The 20,854-nt window shown below is 41.6% G+C and overlaps 4 non-coding genes across 4 annotated transcripts; 2 read left to right on the top strand and 2 right to left on the bottom strand.

Annotated features, from left to right (window-relative positions):
- The first annotated feature begins 907 nt into the window (after nt 1-907).
- On the top strand, nt 908-1,021 carry LOC138228368 (U5 spliceosomal RNA). The gene has a single exon (XR_011185448.1). It is a non-coding gene; the product is annotated as a U5 spliceosomal RNA (small nuclear RNA).
- A 394-nt stretch (nt 1,022-1,415) lies between these two features.
- Nucleotides 1,416-1,532, top strand: LOC138228299 (U5 spliceosomal RNA). The gene has a single exon (XR_011185379.1). It is a non-coding gene; the product is annotated as a U5 spliceosomal RNA (small nuclear RNA).
- An 11,256-nt stretch (nt 1,533-12,788) lies between these two features.
- Nucleotides 12,789-12,862, bottom strand: trnat-agu (transfer RNA threonine (anticodon AGU)). The gene has a single exon. It is a non-coding gene; the product is annotated as a tRNA-Thr (tRNA).
- Nucleotides 12,863-14,034: 1,172 nt separating this feature from the next.
- On the bottom strand, nt 14,035-14,106 carry trnag-ucc (transfer RNA glycine (anticodon UCC)). Its single transcript has one exon. It is a non-coding gene; the product is annotated as a tRNA-Gly (tRNA).
- Nucleotides 14,107-20,854: the final 6,748 nt, after the last annotated feature.

The raw sequence follows: 20,854 nt of genomic DNA on the forward strand, positions 1-20,854 counted from the left end.
TGTGGAGACGGGGGTTTGAATTTAATCCTTTCTGTAGGGGGTTTAGACTTTCAAGTCACAAACTGGGGTTTATGGCAGGAAAGGGGGGTTAACTGATAAGGATTGCAGATGCAAGCTAGGAACCCCCCTGGGTGTAATGTTAAACTGACCATTTGTCCAGAACATCGTAAACTGGCCAAATACCATGAACCCCCCTCTTTACCATCAGACCGAGTGACGTCAGAAACGGAGTTGAAAACACTATATAACCCAAAAGTTTGTAACAGTACGGGGAACAATACTTCGGTTTTGTTGTTTCTTGCGGGAAACAAGACTTCGGCTTTATTGTTCCTTGCATGCAATAAACTCATCTGTTTTACTTCATCTCGGGATCAAGAACCTTATTTCTTCTGTTACAACAAATTTGGCGTAGTCGGCGGATGCTCCAGAAGGCGCAGAACTTCCCATCGGCAGGAGAGATGGTCAGCGCGCACATAACTAAGAGGTAAGGACTCCTCTTTTATTTAAAAGTCCCGACTCTCTCTGACCGATTGGGAAATCTCTGCTCCCTGCGAGAATCGCCCGAGATGACGGAGTAAACGTGAGTTTCTGAATTCCTCTGGCCCGGGGAAGACACTGGTGTATGTAATGGGTTGTTTGCTGTAAGCCCAGAATTTGGTCTGGCAGGGGTTCCGCGGTATTGTGTACAGGCGTTCGAAGCTGGTTTATGCCTTAATTGCGCGTGGAGTTTTTGAACGGGTTTTGGACCCTTACCGTGAAGTTCAGGACTGGTGTGGGCCTTAATTGCGCCCGGAGTTCTGAAGGTCAGAACTGGTTTGGGCCTTAATTGCGCCCGGAGTTCTGAGGCTCAGGATCGGTGTGGGCCTTAATTGCCTGATTAAGGCCTTAAATGGCCTTAATCAGCCATGCACTCTGGTTTCTTTTCATCTCGTACAAATCTTTCGCCTTTTACTAAAGATTTCCGTGGAGAGGAGCATGAATGAGTTCCATGCAATTTTTGCGCTTCCCTGCCTTCGGGTGGGTCGCAGCTGGGTTGGTCAAAGAGAGAAAACAAGCACGTTCGCAATCGCTCTTGTAATGGTGATTGTGGCCGTCTGCTCCGCGAGTCCTCGGTCTCCGGCCGTCTGATTGGCGCTCTTTTCTTTGGGGGGCGGGAAGTGTCCGGCCGCAGGGGATCTTGGGACCTCGCTTTGCATAGCGGCTTCCCAGAGTTCGTCGTTTCCGGCACAGTGTGGCCGGGTGTTTTCCGAGTTATCGCACGGATTGGGCAAGCTCGCAAGCCGTAAGCCGCAGGCGATGAGCCCGGAGCTGAACGGGCCCCACTGGCTAGTTTGTAAGGCCAGGTGCATTGCCAACCACGACCGGCAGGGCAGAGGCCTTGAAGGCGGCCTGGGCTCCTGCAGCTGTGCAGCCACGCACTCTGGTTTCTCTTCATCTCGTACAAATCTTTCGCCTTTTACTAAAGATTTCCGTGGAGAGAAGCATAAATGAGTTCCATGCAATTTTTGCGCTTCCCTGCCTTCGGGTGGGGCTCAGCCTAGCTGGTCAAAGAGAGAAAACAAAAACGCTTGCAATCGGTCTTGTTATGGCAATTGTGGCAGTCTGCTCGATGATTTCTCGGTCTCCGGCCGTCTGATTGGCGCTCTTTTCTTTGGTGGGTGGGAAGTGTCCGGCCGCAGGGGATCTTGGGACCTTGCTTGCATAGCGGCTTCCCAGAGTGCGTCGTTTCCGGCACAGTGACCGCACTTTTACAGACACTTGGACACATCTGCGTTCGGTGTGCACTTAACATGCCTTATGAGCCTGTTGCCTCCGTCCCATTTAATAGCAGAACTGACGCCAAGAGAAATGATGAGAAATGGCATTTATCTGGCACTTCTCATGTCCAAGGAGCTCAATGCCCTTGACACCTCCCCAAGGCGACAGAGCTGTGCATTCTTTGGCGACAACATTTTTTCTTTTGTTTTATTTGTATACTTATTGATAGAATACAAACGATATGTCATGTACTGTAAGGGAAATGTCTCTTTTCATGGGGAAAGCTAGCACCAGCAAATGTTGTGTTTAGAAGAAGTGATTTAACATGACACGTGACCTAATTTACCGGAGCAAAAGCTCACCCAGCAAGCCCTGCTTTACTTCTACAGGAGAGAAGTACTGTAGAGTCTGCAAGATGTTCAGCTGGGTAGCTACGTCAGCATGCCTCGGCTGCAAAGGAACAAGTAATAGGTTTATTGCATGCTGAAAAGAGAAGAACGGAAACACAGCGTTTCGGCCGTGAGGTCTTCTCACACCTGAAGAAGCCTCACACCTGTAAAAGGCTCCATGGTTTTCTTTCTTCTCTTTTCAACATGGAATACACCTATTGTCTGCAAGATGTGACAATTTCACAGTGTTTTGGAAGAAAACCTTTTTTCTTTGATTTCAAAATCAATCAGAATTTCAGCACGACACACCAACACTTTTTCTGTTTTAAGGAGATGATATTTTAAACCTGATAAAAATAGTAGGAAACACAAGTTTCTTGCTGTGAAAATTTAGATGGGGAAGTGTACTACTAGTAGCAGTGTAGAGCTCTCTGTGGTGGAGTGCAAGCGCGTGTTCTATGGGCCAGTGGCGTAATGGATAACACGTCTGACTTTGGATCAGAAGATTGTAGGTTTGAGTCCTGCCTGGCTCGTGAGGCTTTTAAACCTCTCAGGTTCCTCGGTAACAGGTTGCCGTCATGTATATGAACTATAGAAAAGCATCTGCCACAACCCGTAAATTAGCACGCAAGTGCTGGTTAGTTAACACAGAACTGTATGGAGATCATCTCCAGCTCCGAGCTCAATTGCAATGAAAAAACATGCAGAACAGAACTGGAGAGCAGCTGAATTTGTGCTCATTAGGGTGGGGAGGACTCAGCATTGCTATTGTTCTAATTGGCATGAACTGCAGGGGATCTGAATCAGAACACGTCAGTTAGTTCGATCATTGCGTCAATATGTAGGCCACGTTAATACAGAATTATTACTTTGTCTGTCTCGTCTTTGTATATAGCTGAATGTCCCTGACAATTTCATGTTAGTTTTTAAGAACGACATTGGTGCTAATATACACATATATAGCATATAAGGAACACATAAAAGTTTAGTCCATGCTGAAAAGATAAGAAAACCGCCACAACGTTTCATCTTGGAATAAATCTTTACTTGTTGTTTTGCAGCCTACCCATTCTGACCTAACTCCTCCCTTGAAATTCCCTAACAGATAAGGGTACGTAACGGCTCATGCGATGCTCAGTTGCAATTTGTCCCAAAACAAACAAGAACAGCAGCTGAGGGTTTGAGTTTGAACATGCACTGTATTAAAGCAGCTTTTATTTCCATTGATAAATGCTAGATATTCCTACAGAGATTCTCCAGGTGAGTAAGCGATTCCTGTTTCTGTTTCTATTTCTGTTTCATATATATATACAGTATATATACAGTATTGTACTATTATTATATAATTCGTTACACTGTGGCTGTGTTGTGTGTGTTAAGCTGCGGTTGCACTGCAATTTCCCTCACGGGATCAATAAAGTATCTATCTATAAGAAGACATTACCAACAACGACCACAAGATGGAGATATTGTCTAGACATTACCAACAATGACCACAAGATGGAGATATTGTCCAAAGAGGCAAGAAGGGCAAAGCCGCGATAAGGTTAAATCATTTTTTGTAAGAGATTGCTGTCAGAATGCACATCTGTATCCCAAAGAGAATCTCTAGTAAAATATGATCATTTGTGAAACAGGCAAATGAGTGTCTGCTACAATATGATTGCTACAGATGCAGCCATTCAAAATGCGCGGGCGATACCGCATTATTTTCCGGTACGCTGTACGCAGTCTACCTCGAGTTACCGGTAAATACCGCGAGTTACCGGTAAATACCGCTAGCAAAATAATAGTATCCGGAATTTCCGCAAGGTGGAGCTAATAAAGCTCAACTTCTCATGTTTGAGCTGTAGCCATCAAAGTCTTTAATGAAGTTATTACTAATAGTATTAATAATAAATGACCTTGGACAAGCTGTAAACTCAAAGTATTGCCCTGGTCCACATTATTTTTTTCATTGACCGTCTTTGTAAAAGTAACACCACAGCATTTCGCAATCACGCATTTTTTTCCAATCATGCAAAGTACAGTAATTTTTGAGAATCGATTCACCATGCCTTTCACATGCTCATAAAAGAGATTGATTTAGGAACATAAACATATTACCGTATGCAAACTGTACTGTATACAGTTTGTATATGTATATGTATATGTATAGGTATATTTAATGTCTTAACTGTGCCCGTTTAAGTATTGAATATTTATATGGAATTTTACCACTGAAGGGAAATCTTAGTGCCTGAGCATAAAAAGAATAGGAGCGTAATGCAACGCGTGTGAAGGCCATAAACGATATTAATTTTGGAACATAAACATACAGTATATGGCTGGTCTCGGTACTTTAAAGAAAACATACACGAAACATGGTTTCATTATGACCAGAATCGGTCTTGAGATATTTTTAACTTGATTTACAGTATTTGAGAGGTATGTCTTGACACCGATACTACGTAAATACTCCTCACGTATATGTTTCTAGGTTTATATTATGCATTTCATACGGTCAAATTGCTTTTGAGCAACTGATAAGAAGCGCGAAACGGTATGCCCAGGGCGTTTTAGTTTTCGTTTTGTTTTAATGCAGTGCAGTGGATTGATTAGAGATATCAAGTACATACAAGTCATTTTTTAAATGTTGTAGTTCGTCTTGTAAAAATGTTACGAGTACATCATCTGTCAACAATTACACAGGTTCTGTTTCCATATTGCGGTTTTTGGTTACGTAATACTATTTTCTAATTTCACGTTGTGAATATATGATTTGGGCAAACAGAGCCGCAAAGAAGTACATTATGGGTTGTTGTTGTTTTTTTGCAGTTTTATCTAAAATAAGCGATGCTTAAACCTTTGTCTGATTCTTGTGAAACTATCCACACGACAGTTACCTAGGAGTTGACTTCAGTGATGTCACTGATGGGATGTTTCTAAAAATCCATCCTCTGTAAAACATCTTCTCTAGTTGTTCTGCATATGTATTCGCTAATGAAGCTGTGTGTTCTGAGCCTGGTTCTCTACATTTCTGTATGAACCAGCTTAGAGGGCTAAAGACAGCTTGTGTTTAAATTGAGTGTAAGGTAATTTATGCTTCTAAAGTCATGGTCAGCATTTATTATTGTACTGTGCTGTAAACTTCTTCTGTGCCTAATTACATTATTTTATAGTTGATAATGTTTCTGTAGTGCTTTTTCAGCCCTCAGCATGTGACTGCGCTGGTGGTGCTGTGGGTTAGGTTCCTGACTCCTATGTCACATGGTCTGTGGTTGAATCTCATGGAACTATGACTTTAATTTTTAACAAACATTTCTTTGAAAAAATGAAACATTTCCCTTGGTCAGAGATTAAATAAAACCTCACTCGCATCAAAACAAATTTATATTTCTAAATATCACAACATGATCGAATTTACGTCTTTTTAATAACAATGAATAGTCACCTATGCGTTACAAAATAAACATTTATATTGATTTGAATCGAGTTTTGATTTAAATCGTAAACGCGTGTTTAAAGGCGATATACTGTATAAAAGCGCTGATTCTTATGGAATGTGTTTGGCCGGGGATTCAAAAAAATTATTTTTTTTAATCGCGTATCTAAGGAAAATTGCAGTATAACTTTGTTCATGCACAAACAGTGGCATGTTACATTATAATTTGGGTGTCTCCTCTTGCCAGAAAGCTCTAAATTGGATTTTGAGTGCGGTTTTTGACTTTTTCTAAATTGCAACCCATAAATAAAGCTGATACAGTTTAGACTTACTGTATTCTAAACTGTATTACAACATCACATTGGACAATGCAACGTAAATTGCAAAAATGCACTTGGAATCTGTCCAAGCCCTACTACGAAAATTATTAAAACTGCGACACTTATCATTCATCTTTAAATAAACTTTATTTTATATAGCGTTTTAAGCGAATAGGTAATTAGATTGCTCATAAACCTAATCGCTTTTTCTACATAAACACAGCGTGATTGCTCTCTGAAAATGCTTTTTTCTTTATATTTAGGCTCAGATTTCAACTATAGATTGTATTATTATAAACTTTCTTGGAAAAATGTCTTTTATGTAAACCATGTTTGCTATTAATTCATTTAGGGCTAAAATACGTTCATTGTCTTCCAATCGAGTCGAGTTGACATTGGAAGCTTGCCACGCCCGGACTGTTACACCAACGCATTAGCATGTTGAAGCGATTTCATTGAGGAGGCCATCTACTAGTTAACACTGTACTTCCTACTTTGAAAACACCTGTGAAATTGGTTTAATTCGTCACAGCCAGCACTCCGGCAGAGAAGGGGGTTGTACTCGTTAATGTCTGATGACATACAAGTGGAAAGATTACAGATTTTAATCGTTTTTTTTCTGAACCAGGGAAAATCTGATCATGTTTCTCTATAACAATAATAAAAAACTTTATTTTAAATTATTTTACATATCCCGCTTGCACATCGCACGACTTTAATAAATCTATTCTTTATTAATACTAAATAAATAATACTAAAAATACTACAGCAAAGAGGTCACTTGATTTTTGGAATAATTCCAAATAGCACAATGATCCACTGGCATTCCTGAAGTCTGTTTAGTGCATAATCTTCCAAATACAATCACTAAGCAATTATAAGAATTATACCATCATCGGCATCTGGGATCAGGTGTGTCCACAGTGCAGTAGTCTCAGCGTCCAGCTGGACCTCCTGTCTAACCTGTGAATGTTGCACCAGGGGCACCTGGCGGTGGCCCTGTGACAGCTGCTCAAGCAGATCCTCACTAATAGAGGACCTCTCAGGGCTAAGGGTGAGGGCTACATCACCAACCTGCTCTCCTGCCATCTGGATCCCTTCCACCACTGCAGGGTGGTGTTCCTGACCCCTCTTGGGTGCCAGGGTGCACAGGGAAAGCTCCTTTTCATCGCCAGGTGGGGAGATCTGCTCCTCTTTAGGGATGTAAAAGGTGTGTGCTTTACCTGGTGGATCAGGCGGCTGCTTGGAGCACCGCTCCTGTGGCATGGAGTCTGTTGGGACCTTGGCCGGGACACGACTTCCCTGTATATCCGGGGAACAAGGAAATATTTTTATTTCTTGTCCAGAGGGAACAGAAGGAATCTCCACATAGGCTTCTGTGTTCGGTGGGCACTGTGTGAGCACAGTCTGCCTCTTGGCCCCCCTTTCCTTCTGTACAGAAGGCTTAGGAGCCTTGACCTGTTTCCACACTTTGCCTTTCTGGTGATCCACCAAAGGTTCCTCTCTGAGTCGCATGCCCTTTTCTTTTTCAACCCGTTTGAGCTTGCCGTGTGACATCAAACACCTTTCAACCTCAGTGTCAATCAGTGTCTCACTGTGTAAGACATCTCCCATGGCAGCCTTGAGGTAAAAGCTACTTGCTTTTCCTCTGTGTTTTACTGCCTGCTCTGTGACTTCAGGGGTGGAGTCAGCACTGACTTGGGAGTGGCTGAATTCATCCAGGCAGGAACCCTTCCGCTCAATCAGATAGACTGAGGGAGGGAGAGGGGGCGGGTCTCCGCCTCCTCCAGTGGAGAGTATCAGCTCATTCACGCTTCCGGCAGCCTTGGGGAGCGGTTGTCCCTGTCCTAATAAAGCTTGTTCAAGCCTGGCCAGGCGGGCGGCTACTGAATCCTTTTGTTCGGCTTTATCTAGCCCTTTCCCTCCCCCGGTGTTCTCATGGCACTTAGGACACTGGGTGCGGTCCTGTGTGCATGCTTTGGAACGGGGCTTAGCCAGCTCAGGAGCCTGTGCTCCTTCGAGCAGGGGGGAATTAACCCTGCTGGCTCTGACGGCAAACACAGTCACTTTAACAGCTTTTTGCTCAGAGCGACTTTGGACATCATACTCCCAGGCTTTCTGCACGAATCTCTTAATATCAGTCATTTTCATGGTCTGTGCATCTGTATGCATTAAGATCATCTTTCTGACTGACGGGTGGAGATTCGCAATGAATAAACCCTTGAAATGTGTGTTCTCTTCGCAACCCTCATCATTTCGCCCTGCAAAATAAGTTCGTCTAAGTCTCTCGTAATATTCGCGAGGGGACTCTGCTCTCTCGTGCTTAATGTTAAGAGCGGCGGCTATCGCAGCAGTCGGGTCAATAAACGCACTGTATTCTTCAATAAGTGCTTGACAAAGCTTCTCAAAATCATTACAGACTTCTTTCATCTGCCTAGCCATCCACTCATGTACAGCTCTGCTGGTAGTTTTCCTGACCAGAAACACTTTCTCCTGTTCTGTGGCGTTTGGCAGATACTGCAGGGTATACCTGAGGTCCTGAATATAACTCTCGATATTATTCTCTGACACTGCGGGGTCAAATCTCTCTATGTCCTTCGCTAGCTCTCTCAGAGAATGGAGATTTATCCTTCTAGCTTCTCCGCTGACGGAGATATGGAAGAGATCGTGGTCAGACCTGTCGCTGCTAGAGAGAGTGCTTAATAGCGACTCGAATTCAGACCTTTTAGCAACCATCGTTAAACTTAAAGAGTATTACTTTTAAGTACGAAATCACAGTTTTACCACAGAAAACCACAAGATCAAGTATGCAATCAACCCGGTAGATCGCAAAAGATCACAAAACAATCAAGCACTGCTTAAAGAGCAAGGGGAACTTTTTTTTCTTTCGGCTTTCAGCACACCGTATTGTTGTGTATGAAACCAGCGGCGTTTTATATTGAATTATTCCGCTTGGTTGACTCATTTCAGTCTTGCCACGCCCACCCAGGGACGCCAAATAATGTAAGAAAACCGGCTCAGGGACGCCAAATATGTAATGTTGCCATAGCAAAATTAAATGTAGTGGCTCTCTGAAGGCACCAGTTCTGTAGGGTTTGGGCATTTACTGAGACAATTATTAATTGTAGCAGTAAATCACAAAGTTGATTCTTTTGATGGCTTTAGAATCCAACCATGCGACATAACTCAAACAACGCGCACACACAGGTACTAATACACGAGGATACATTTATTAATACATAAAATATGCATGTAAACCTAACAGATCTTATCGAGAGGGTTATCAGAATACAAAAGATATATATTCAGTCAGTTACGAAGTGTTACACATATCAGGAGGACATACGTTCAGTATATATTTCATTAAGACCGTTTCGTTAATGAACTTGGTTATAACTTCTACATTAGATACTCAAACAAGTACATAACTCTTAGGAATTAAATTGATATCAACTGGTTGGGATAACAATTGAATTCTCGAGCTGTAATGCATTGAAGTTGAATACTCATCCAATCTTTGGGGATTCAGATCTTCCTGCGGGCACAAAGAAACAGTTGCAGGCTGTTGCTGTCCAATCCGCGCTCTCTGGCTCCGTGCCAGGCTGTGCTGTGCGGCTTGCGACGCTGCGCTGCTGATGCTCACTGACCGGCTAGTTAGTGTTGGCTTTAACTAGCAAAGTTTGTGCACAGGAGAAAAGGTGACTGTGGGTCCGAGCAAGTCAGGAAGAGGACCGGTTCGTTTCTGATGAAGAGCTAGTTCTGAATAGTGATTCAGCTGTCCACAGTTCTGACCTGTTCACAAGGCCTGCTGCTGGTGCTAACCTCGGGTGGATCCTCTGGTTATTCTCTGGCAACCTCCGCTCTAGACTCTTAGAACAAAGGAAAGTTCTGGCACTCGGACACACTGGCCGTTCCGTGGTTGTCCGGGCTGAGTCTCAGGATGGTCAGGAGGCGCGCTGCGAGAATGTCCTGCCCTTGGGAGCCTTCTGCTCCTGGGCCGTCCTGCCCTGGAATTCTCCTTTGAATTCCCTTTAGAATTGTCCACAGAATCCTCTGAATCCTCCCTTCTGAATCTTACTGAATCTCACAGGCTCTCTGTGTTGCCTGTTTTTACCTGGAGGAACTTCAGCTCATTGATTGGCTGAAAGTTCCATGGGCATCAGAGTCCCACGTGGGTTACTCGGCCCTACCAGTCCCTGATTGATTGATCAAGGTGAGATATGAGTCACTTAGTCCTGACACTTAGTAATGCAGTCCAGATGTCCAACTGGCACTCCCTAGACAGATAGGCGCCAATGGATGACCATTGATCATGATAGCCAGGCTTAGCTAAGTGCATCCCCCTTTGGGAGCTGTCCTAGGACCTTAAATCACCCTGCATGAATAGTCTCTCTGTGGCTGCACCACAGAGATGAACAGAGAAATGGGGCCTCATTTGGGAAGGCTCAGAACACTTAATTCTGCCTTATTAATAAGCCTCGCCGCTATACACATATATTAATATAATAAATGATTGCTTATGCTTTATAAACAAATCTAATTAAAATAAAAGCTTAAGTTTTGTATTTATCTTGTACCATAGAACATGATTTTCTTTGTATTTCAATCCCACAAAGTGTCCAAATGACGCACTACATGATATAAGGAAGATTATCACATGCATATCGGTATTATCTTTCTTACGAAAATGCATTCCTTTCATTACCTTTTACTTTTTAAAATGAACTCAAATTGTGTATAATGTAATAATTTAAGTAGAATAGATTCTAATAATATAATGATCCAGTGTGTTGCACTACTTCACTGCTTCACTGCTCTATGCCGTCTGGAAATAAATCCTCAGACTGCTTACTGCCCTGGGCATGTACCAATGAATTACAGGAGCACATCTATTTCTCACTGCGTTGAAGCAGGAGACACACAGTCTCTGCAAACACATCCTAAATACAGTGTTCCAGCACCTTTGACCTCATCCAGAACGTATCATTTCTTGAAAGGGATTGCTGTCCGAATGCACATCTGAATCCCAAACAGAATCTCTAGTAAAATACGATCATTTGTGAAACAGGCAAATGACTGTCTCAGGGGCCCATTCCTCATTGTCAGACATATGTATGCAATGCTTTCACCGTGCATTGAGCAATAGGGATTAAAAACACAGCAGGTAAGGTTAGATGTCATGTTCTATGATCATTTCTTTCAGCATTAGGGACTAAATATACTAAACGTATGATACTAAAATGTTATTTTCACATATATTAATGTAATAAATGATTGCTTATGCTTTATAAATAAATCTAATTAAAATAAAAGCTTAAGTTTTGTATTTATCTTGTCCCATAGAACATGATTTTCTTTGTATTTCAAGCCCACAAAGTGTCCTTTGATCTCTATTCTGTGGTAATCCACGATGACCCCGTTCTTCAGGTGATTCATCATGTCCTCCCTCACCTGTTGAGAGGCCACCTGATCTCTTCTGCCGTGGCGTGCTTCATACACGCCCTCTTGAAGTGAGCAGGAAGCTGATCAAAAGTATTCAGGCACATCTTGCACACCAGGGGAATCCTCGCGGGTTTCCTTTGAAAAAAAATAATACCATCTGTGTATAGAAACAAGCTAAGACTGATTTCTTAAATTATCCTTAAAATTCTCTCTCATAGTTTGAGCATAATGATTTTATTGCATTCATATAAGAATTGCTCATTGCTCCAAAATAAATAATGGTCTCAGTCACAGACTTTCCAATAGAAGCCATTGTGGAGTTCAGCAACTGCAGGTCCTAGAAGTGGGGAAGGAATTTTAAAAGAGAAATTGAATTACAATACAGAAGGAATGGCTGAGGGTTCACTGAAATGTATAAATATACAAATTCCAAAGACTGAGTCCATATAGAAACAACTACTTTTCATTTTCAGTATAAGAAAAAAAAAACATTATCTTCCAAAGCATCATAAAATTGTCCCTTCTTCCAGACCCTACTTCTCTCTTGTAGTAGTACAGCAGACCTTTCCAGGTGAGCAGATCACAGAGTCCGAAATGAGCTTCCTCCATCAAGCAAAGTACCTGAACATGACTCTGTCTTCATAAAAGCGCCCCTGTAATAAAGAAATTCAATCCAAAATCAAGAGGGCAGTTGCCTACTGAAATACAAGAAGTCATCAATTTTAACCTAGCAACACATTAAAGGCTGCATCTATACAAGTGCGATTCTAGAAATGCTCACCAGATTACGTTTTAAGAAGGAACTGCGCCTCAGGTTCCGCCGAGATCTTAACTCGGATGGCAGGATTCAGAGTCCGGAGTGTGGACTGATGGCGAACGGAGGGTCCACATACTGTGGATCCCTCAGTGATCTTCCGCGTATTCAAACCGCCAGAGTGTGACTCCCCTGTCCCTGTGATCTCATTGCTCTGCTCTCTCCTCTGTGCAGCCGAGCCTGACTCACGGTAAAGTGAAAAAAAAGATGCCCTCAACGTGAGATTTACTCTGGAGCGAGGATAGATGTTACCTTTTTATCATTTAACAGGATGTATGTGATGTGGCGACTAGGTTCAATTTTGTATCCTCTTTTAAAGATTAAGGACTGGGGTGAGCGTGATTTACCACCCTATCAGCTAAGAACCCGACGTGCGCACCGTTTAAGCTGCATAGACTTGGTCGTTTAACTCTTCTCCATTAGGAGGGTTAAGGTTAAAGAAAAAAAACATTGCTGACTTCTTTTTTTTTTGCCAGCTGCTAGCGCTGATTAGCAAGGTTTGTATTTCATGTTTTGCAAGTTGCATCCATTTTAAGAAAAACAAGTCGTGTTAAAGACAGGAAATGAATACTTGCATTTAATTAAGTCTAGCCGTAGGCGGTTGTCTGTAAGGACCAGTTCCGTTCGAGAAGACACAAAGAAGGCACCGCTGGGATTCGAACCCAGGATCTCCTGTTTACTAGACAGGCGCTTTAACCAACTAAGCCACGGTGCCCCAGGAGTGCTGTCCTTTTGCAGCCACTTGGACACACCACTCAGACACATCTGCATTCGGTGTGTGCTCCGCCTGCTCGCTGAGCAAGTTGCCACCTTTACATACAATAGCAACATCGACACCAAGAGAAAGGATGACAAATGGCTTTTATCTGGAACTTTTCATGTCCAAGGAGCTCAATGTGCTTTCTGTGTACAACAGGGCCACTGAACTCCACATTGGCCACTGAACCACAGCAGTGGCTTGCTGGCTTGACATCTCCCAAGGAAAATGTTGAAATCACATGTGGAACAGGAAAATGACCCTCGAGTACGTGGGGAAAAAAAGAAAAAGATCATCTGGAGCGCGCCAACCCATGTCCGGACAGCCCAGTTTTGTCGACAAGGTGGCTGAGTGGTTAAGGTGATGGACTGCTAATCCATTGTGCTCTGCAGGCATGGGTTCGAATCCCATTCTCATCGGTCTCCATGACTGACACGTATGCCTGTTCGACGTCGGCCCTCCTGTTGTTTGCTCCGGTGCTAGAGCCGTACATTTTCTAGCAGTGGCTGAACATGGTATAGTAGGCCAACGTCGGTATCGAGCAGTGACAGTAACAGTACTTACTGCGCCCCATAAGAAATCGTTTGTCCCTGTTCAAAAGAGATTGTGCGATGTCCTGCGGCGTTCGTAAAGCAAACCTTTGACAGTTTGAAAAGAGGAATTTATTCTGCTTCCTGTGCGTGCAGTAGTTACAAAGTTGAACGTCTTTACACGATCTGCCGCAGTTTTCAGTGGGCGGGCTTTGTCAGATAGCTTGAAAAAACGCACTGTGTTTCAGCTCGGGAAACATCATGAGCTGTGTCCTGCATGTTTTCTGTGTATAGCTGTCTTTTAACGCATACAGAATTCATTCAAAATCATTGATTTCTCCAATTAACAAGGGTCCCTTTTTGAACCTGCGAGAAGCATTCTTTCAATGTAACAGATTTACTCCGGGGAAAAGCAGCATGACATTGAGAGTAGCTCAAGCTTTCAGCACCTGTATCGGACTGCGTGTTTGCAGACACCGCTCAGAATCCCCTGTAAGATTCTCCTTCAATTCCGTTTTTCAGTGCTTTAGCTCTTTCAAAAGGCTTCACTTTGCTAGTCACAATCCAAGGCTCATGACAGCATTTGAAAACATTCGCCACTGCATTGGCCGGGAATCGAACCCGGGTCAACTGCTTGGAAGGCAGCTATGCTCACCACTATACCACCAACGCACACCCACAGGAAGCCTGCAGGACACCACCAGAGAATGCTTTTTTCAATTTTTTTTTTATTAAACAGAATTTACAAATACAAATACAACAAGAGGATCAGAGTCATGTACAAGAGAAAAAAAACGCAGCAGAAAAAAGCATTTAACTACCAGAGGTAATTAAGTAATTATGTGATCAAATTGTATATTTTACACGTATCATATTTTCCTTGCTTTAATATTTCTCAATTATTTATAAACTTTAGTTTCAACATGCATGCGTTTCCTGTAAAAAATAAAACTCAGCACACAGTTTTTCTTTTAACAACATTTCGAGTACCTCTGGCATTCATGAAAAAGACATACACAAAAGCAAATAACTAACTCTAAGACTGTCTAAACTATTGAGTTTTTCAAAGAACCAGAACTATAACAGTCCTTAACACTTAACTACACCATTCCAAACTAACACTAAAGAAACACTAGTATATACTGGTATAACAAATATAACCAAACATAATCATTAACTGAGCAGTCACTGGGAGCAAATCTCCTTCCCGTCCACAAAGGCCCTCGCTCCCACAAAGTAGGCTCTCCTCCCCTCTCTTCTGGCAGCTTCAACCTGGGGCCACAGCTGGTTCCTGGTACTCCTGTCCGCGGCAGACAGGTCCTCTGCAAACCTCAGTTTGTTCCCATTCAAATACTCATTCCCCCTCGCCGCTCGCCACAGCATGTCCCTCGCCGTCCTCTTGGTGAACTGTATTATAATCGATCTGGGGCGCACTTGCCCAGACATGTTCGCTCTCCCGAGCCTGTGAACAAAGTCAATGGCCGATATTACGTCCTCCTGGTCCGGCAGGGTCCTTTTACAGATACCCTTCACTGTTGCAACAAGGTCCTTATCACGTTCCTTTTTAACTCCAAATAATTTTAAATTCCATCATCGACGGTATCTATCTACATCGTTCACTTTCAATTCAAGTTCTTTAATATGCTTTTCTTGTTTGGTATTTACTTGTTTAAGAACTTTTACTTCACTCTTTAAGTACGCTGGGCAAACGTCCCGAGATCGAATTCTTCCGCGACGGGGGTACCTTTAAAGCGGAGACGACGGCACCGAAAATTTTTGGCGCGCCTTCTCTTTAAAGCCCTGGCCAAATACGAAGACAGTACGTACAGTTATAATTCAAACGGAATTAAAAACTACACATCCCAGTTACCATGGTGGTGCTTGTGATCATTGCGTTTAACCAACGAAACAGGGCGAAAAATCAGTCACATGACTTTGGGGCAGAGTTTCGAAAGCTTAACCTATCAGCAACAAAGCGAAATTTACACGATAGGCTACCTCAAACTGTCAGTTACACGACTGTGTATGTCGCTTAAGCCACTCCTATTTGGCATTTTAGTTATGGAGGCGAGACGACGCCCCCCCCCCCCCTCTCTGGGTGCCTGATTTGCCGCCATCTTTAACCGCTTCGTGTCCAAATCGCAGTAGCTACGCGTACGAAATAAAGTTCATCCCAGCTACAAAACATATATATTTTTGTGGTAAGAGGGAGCAAAACATCAGTATTTACTGCTATTAATTAGTGTACGATTTATAGTTGAAATCTGAGCCTAAATATAAAGTTAAAATCTCGACAAAGCAATGTAGGAAATACAGAGAAAAGAAATCCTTTCTGACATCTAAAATCAGTTTCGATCAAGGTCTCTAAAACGAACAAGAAAAAGAGGATTTTCGGAGGGCAATTACGCTGTGTTTATATAGGATAAGTGATCTATGAGCAATCTAATTTCTTGTTCGTTTAAAACAGTGAAATGTCAGCTGCAAAAGATCGCACCAGAAACAGCACTCTCTCTGCCTGTCATAGACGTTCAGGAAAGGCTGAATGAAGTCATGTCAAGAACAATAATTCGGTGATCAATAATAACAGTTGTAGGACAAGAAACAAAAGATAATGAAAACTTCTTTAGGCTAAAACTCAAGTTCATTCTACAAATTAAGGCAAATGAAAATTCAGGATGTTAAAGTGCTAGAGGTGTAAAAAATACAAAAATGCACATGAGTAAAAAGTTTTAGAAATGGAGCAGGTGTTGCTTTGAAATAAGCAAACAGAAAAAAAGCCATGACTAAAGTGCAGAAGAGGGATGCAGGAACACTTGCTTAGATATACAAAAAAAATCACAAAAAGGTGTATGTTACAAAAGAACATGCAAACATGTTCATCATGTACATCAATTTCCCTTCACGATCAATAAAGTCTTATCTATAAACATGAAACAGAGTGAGGAATCAGAAAATTAGCATGCATAAAAAACAGCAATTCTGTCAATAAGCCCTAAATGAATTAATAGCAACCATGGTTTCATGGAGGGCTTCTCAGATAGTTGGGCATTCAGGTAGATTGCCAGGTGAAAGGATTTGTAAACATACTTTGTTAAAGCAAGTCAGTTTTTTCTGCAACACATAAAAGACATTTTTCCAAGAAAGTTTAGCCTTTGTCACTAATGAAACCACTAAATAAAGACATAAATATAGAAATCCTAAGATTTTGTTATTCAATGTTGGTAGCAGGATGAACTGTGCTAAGTGTATATTTTGTCGCAGCTTTGCTGCAAGATGTTAACAGTGAAAAAAGGTATTTAGAAATGAGTTATTTCAAGAAGAAAATGTTCAGAATAATTGCAAATCTAGCAGGATAGAGAAAGCACAGAAAACAGGCAGTTAGATTGATCAGATTAATATGAAAAGTTATTTAGCAAAGGGAATGAGAAGAGTGACAAACTAGTATGCTTTAGATCTTTTTACAGTATCTGGACCAGGGAAAACTGATCATGTTTCTCTATAACAATAATAAAAAACTTTATTTTATATATCACCTTTAAAAGTGGCATCTCAAAGCAATACAGTAGATATAAAAACAGATAAAAGGACCACAGATTACAAAGTAAATACATATAAGAAAGACAAGCAGTTAGAGGTGCTACCAAAATTAGAAAATGAAGCAGATACAGACACTAAGTCTTCTGAAAAGAAAGGTTCTGAGGTTAGATTTAAATGCACTCAGGGTACGTGACTGATATCACTGGGAATACAAATTGAGAGCTCTGGGGTGCAGCTAGAGAAGACCCTGTCACCCACAGAATGTAGATGTTCTTGAGGACAGCTAGAAGACCAGAGTCAGACGGACAAAGGTGGGGAGTAGACAGATAATAAGCCATATACTGTAGGTACTGAATGAGGATGAGGATTTTGAAGTTGACTCAAAACCTGATAGGTAACCAATGCAAGGACTTGAAAACAGGTGTAATGCATCCCTGATAGGATTCTCGCTGTCATATTCTGAACATATTGAAGATTGCTCAGTGTGGATTTAATTTCCCCAGTGAACAGGATGTGCATTTATTAATTCTAGAAAAAAAAGCCTTTCTTGATTTCTCTAGTTCTTAGTTTCTCTAGTTCCCTTTAAAATAAACTATTATTCCACAATGCAGATTATTATATGGACAGTATTTACACATGATATTTGTGATTTAAAGAAATGAACACAAGCAGCTTTTCGAGATTTAAGTGTTGGCTGAGTTATTGCAGGATAAAAAACTAGAGATGTTGGTAAGAAGATAATTTTCGGATAGCTGAGGAATACACTGATAACAAGAACACTTCCTAATGGGGTTAGGCATACTTTTGATGAAGATGATGAAGTTAACAGACTGTATGTTTACATAGATACTGAAATGAGGATTGTATTTTAGATTTTGTGTAGTTGCTAGCATTGAACTGTGTGTTGGATGGACATGAATTGAAGGAATGGGCAAACATCGCTGATGCGGATCCACAGAGCCAGCATATTAAGATGTTTATAATTAGAGGCAATTTGTTTAAATAACTAGGTATGGATACTGATGTGCAAGAGAGTTGGAAAGGCTGTTTACTTAAGCCAGCACTATAAAATATTTTATTCTCAGTGAGATGCTGCCATTTCATAGTGGGTTTCTAACACTGTGTATAGTTCAATCCACACAGTGCCTTTACTTCCATCCATTTCTAATCTCTTTATCCAGTACAGAGGATTTGGAGCCTATCCCAGTAAGCAACGGACACAAGGCAGAATACACCCTGGACATAGCGCCAGTCCATCACAGGACAGACAGACACAAACACACACACACCAGGGCCAGTTTTCCCATAAACCAATTAACTTACCAGTATGTTTTGGAGTGCAAGAGGGAGTCATATCACACATATGGAGAAAAACCATGTAACCCAGAGAGAACATGCAAACCCCACACACACAGGATGGGACCTGGGACCCCAGTGCTCCAAGATAGCAATGCTAACCACTTTGCCACCATTATAAATGGATGGATATCTTAGTTATCTTTCTAGTTCACAGGTTTGCATGCAAAATTTAATTTTGAAAGCCACTGAGACATCAGGTACTACTGTTGTATTTATGAAAAAGAAACAAAACAAAAAGCATACTAACAACTGTGCCATCCTACTCTTTAGTTAATACAATTTATTATTTATAAATAGTTAACATTGTTAGCAAAATATTTTGAATTATATTTAACCCTATTTTTTCTTTAGTTTTGTATTTAACTTATTATATGATAGTCAGATTTAATGTATATTTGAACAATGAAAATATATTTTTACAAGATGCGGGGGAAAGTGCAACAAATTATTACAGTGCTAAATTTAATATTGATTGCTAATAGTTTATGCTAACACCTAACTTTCTTAATTAGATGTATTTAAAACAGTGAACTAAGTGTAACATACCATTCAGAAATACAATCGAGAATAGTTTTGTGGTGTTTGTATGGATGAAACGTTTCTAAAATGTATAACGTAACAAAATTAAAGACGATTAAAATCTGTAATCTTTCCACTTGTAATGTCATTAGACAGAACAAGACGTTTCTGCTTTGTCTAAGGATGGTATCAAAAAGTAGTCTAGGTGGTGAGAAAGCTGTGTTTAATGATAATTAAGTGACTTAAAAGTAAAAAGAGATGGTTCATATTGCTTGATTAATTTTAAAAACTAAGTTATAAATGCAGACGCGATCGCTGCCGTAAGCGCTCCAGGCAGTAGAACGTTCGTTCTGTACTGCTGCGCTCCGCGCCTCCTCCCTCTCTCGGTGCCGCGCCCCTCTCTGACGGAGGGCAGTGGGCGGTACGCTATTTTCAGAGCCTCTGATTGGGAAAAAAAGACCTGCTGATCAGTTTCACACACCAGGAAGAGAAAAGAATGGGATTTTTTCTCTTCGAAACGTGTGTTGTCTTTATGAAATTCGTGTATTTTAAACGTTTAATTAAGAAGTAAAAACCTTACAGCGTACACAAAGATTCTGAGCTGATCACGAGGAAGAAAAATCACCCATTTTTCGCGCATAAAAAGTGGTTTTTAACTCTCGAAACCTGTTTTTATATGTTTTAAAGTCGTGCAATGTCTAAGTTAAGCAGGAAAACATCATTATATCTCATTATTTATTTATTTTTTTTAAAATTTAAAAATCGTTTGCCCAGCCTACTTTAAGTCTTCAACCTCTTTAAACACACAGTCCATGGACTTTTTAAGACTTTCGATTGCGACTGTATTAGATCAAATCACTTCCTTCAGCTCACCCATGCTCTGTGCCATCATGTTGAAGATGTTGGTCTGGAGCTCCTCCAGCGTCAGGTCGCCCCTTCCTCTCTTGGCTGCCGGGGTTTTCACAGGTGTGCTGGGCAGGGACTCCGGCTCTTCCTCTGGCAGCTGAGTCTCACTTGGGCTGCGAGCGCTCGCGTACGAGCGCATCTCCAGCACTCTTTCCACGTCCCCTCCAGCTGCTTCACTTTTCCCTTTAGTTGCCATCAATTTTCTTGTAGTGCTATACATATACGATTGAGGTTTCTTAGACTTCTCCTTCGAAGACCCAGCACTCTCTTTTCTTTTCCCAGTGTTACTCATATCGAAATTCTTAAACCTAAAAAAAATCGTTTTTTTTTCTTTCAATTATAACTGAAGTTTAAACAAGTAGTGTTAAGTCCTTATTTTTCTGTAGTCAAAAAAAGCAAAAATTAACATTTAGGTCATGAAAAACTCAAAAAAAATCCTCAACCACTAAACTTTACCTCCCACCTGAGCGCCATCTTGAACGCCCCTACCACCAGAGAATGCTCACGATTTCGGAAGCTATCTCCGGGACGTGCTGATTCCACACATCCTGAATAAATCATGATATTGTTAGTTGCTGTAGCTAGACGTTCAAATGAGTTTCATGGCCAGATGGACTGTTTCCTCCAGCGGTATAGTATTGCAGTGAGACAGCACGATGCCTGCAAGACTATGTCACGCTAAACGCCACAGATTGTGTTTGTCCGTTCGTGTCAGTCATCCTGCAGCCACGGGAAGTGGGACACAAACATCCCGCAATGCTTTCAAGACGTTAGGATTTGTTTGTGCAACATCCGAGAAGAGTACTTGTGGCTTGAATGTGAACTGTACGTGCCCGCCCCCTTTCCTCTGTAGTGCATGAGTTCCTCCCGGCATGCCCTTCGTCATTGTTCTGTCATCTTGTATTTAAAGGGTTGTATTTCTGCTGCTGAAAAGAATCAACGGGTTTCTTTGTTCCCAACGGAGCCCTTGTCTGTCATGAAATTCTTCAAAACCTCAAGCTAGAAGAAGACGACAAATATGAAGCGTTACAGCAACGACATGCCATGAGACGATTGATAACGATTTCCATAGGATCCCCGCGGTTGCCTGGCAACCGTC

The sequence above is a fragment of the Lepisosteus oculatus genome, unplaced genomic scaffold (genome assembly GCF_040954835.1).
Source record: "Lepisosteus oculatus isolate fLepOcu1 unplaced genomic scaffold, fLepOcu1.hap2 HAP2_SCAFFOLD_40, whole genome shotgun sequence".
NCBI classification, from domain to species: domain Eukaryota; kingdom Metazoa; phylum Chordata; class Actinopteri; order Semionotiformes; family Lepisosteidae; genus Lepisosteus; species Lepisosteus oculatus.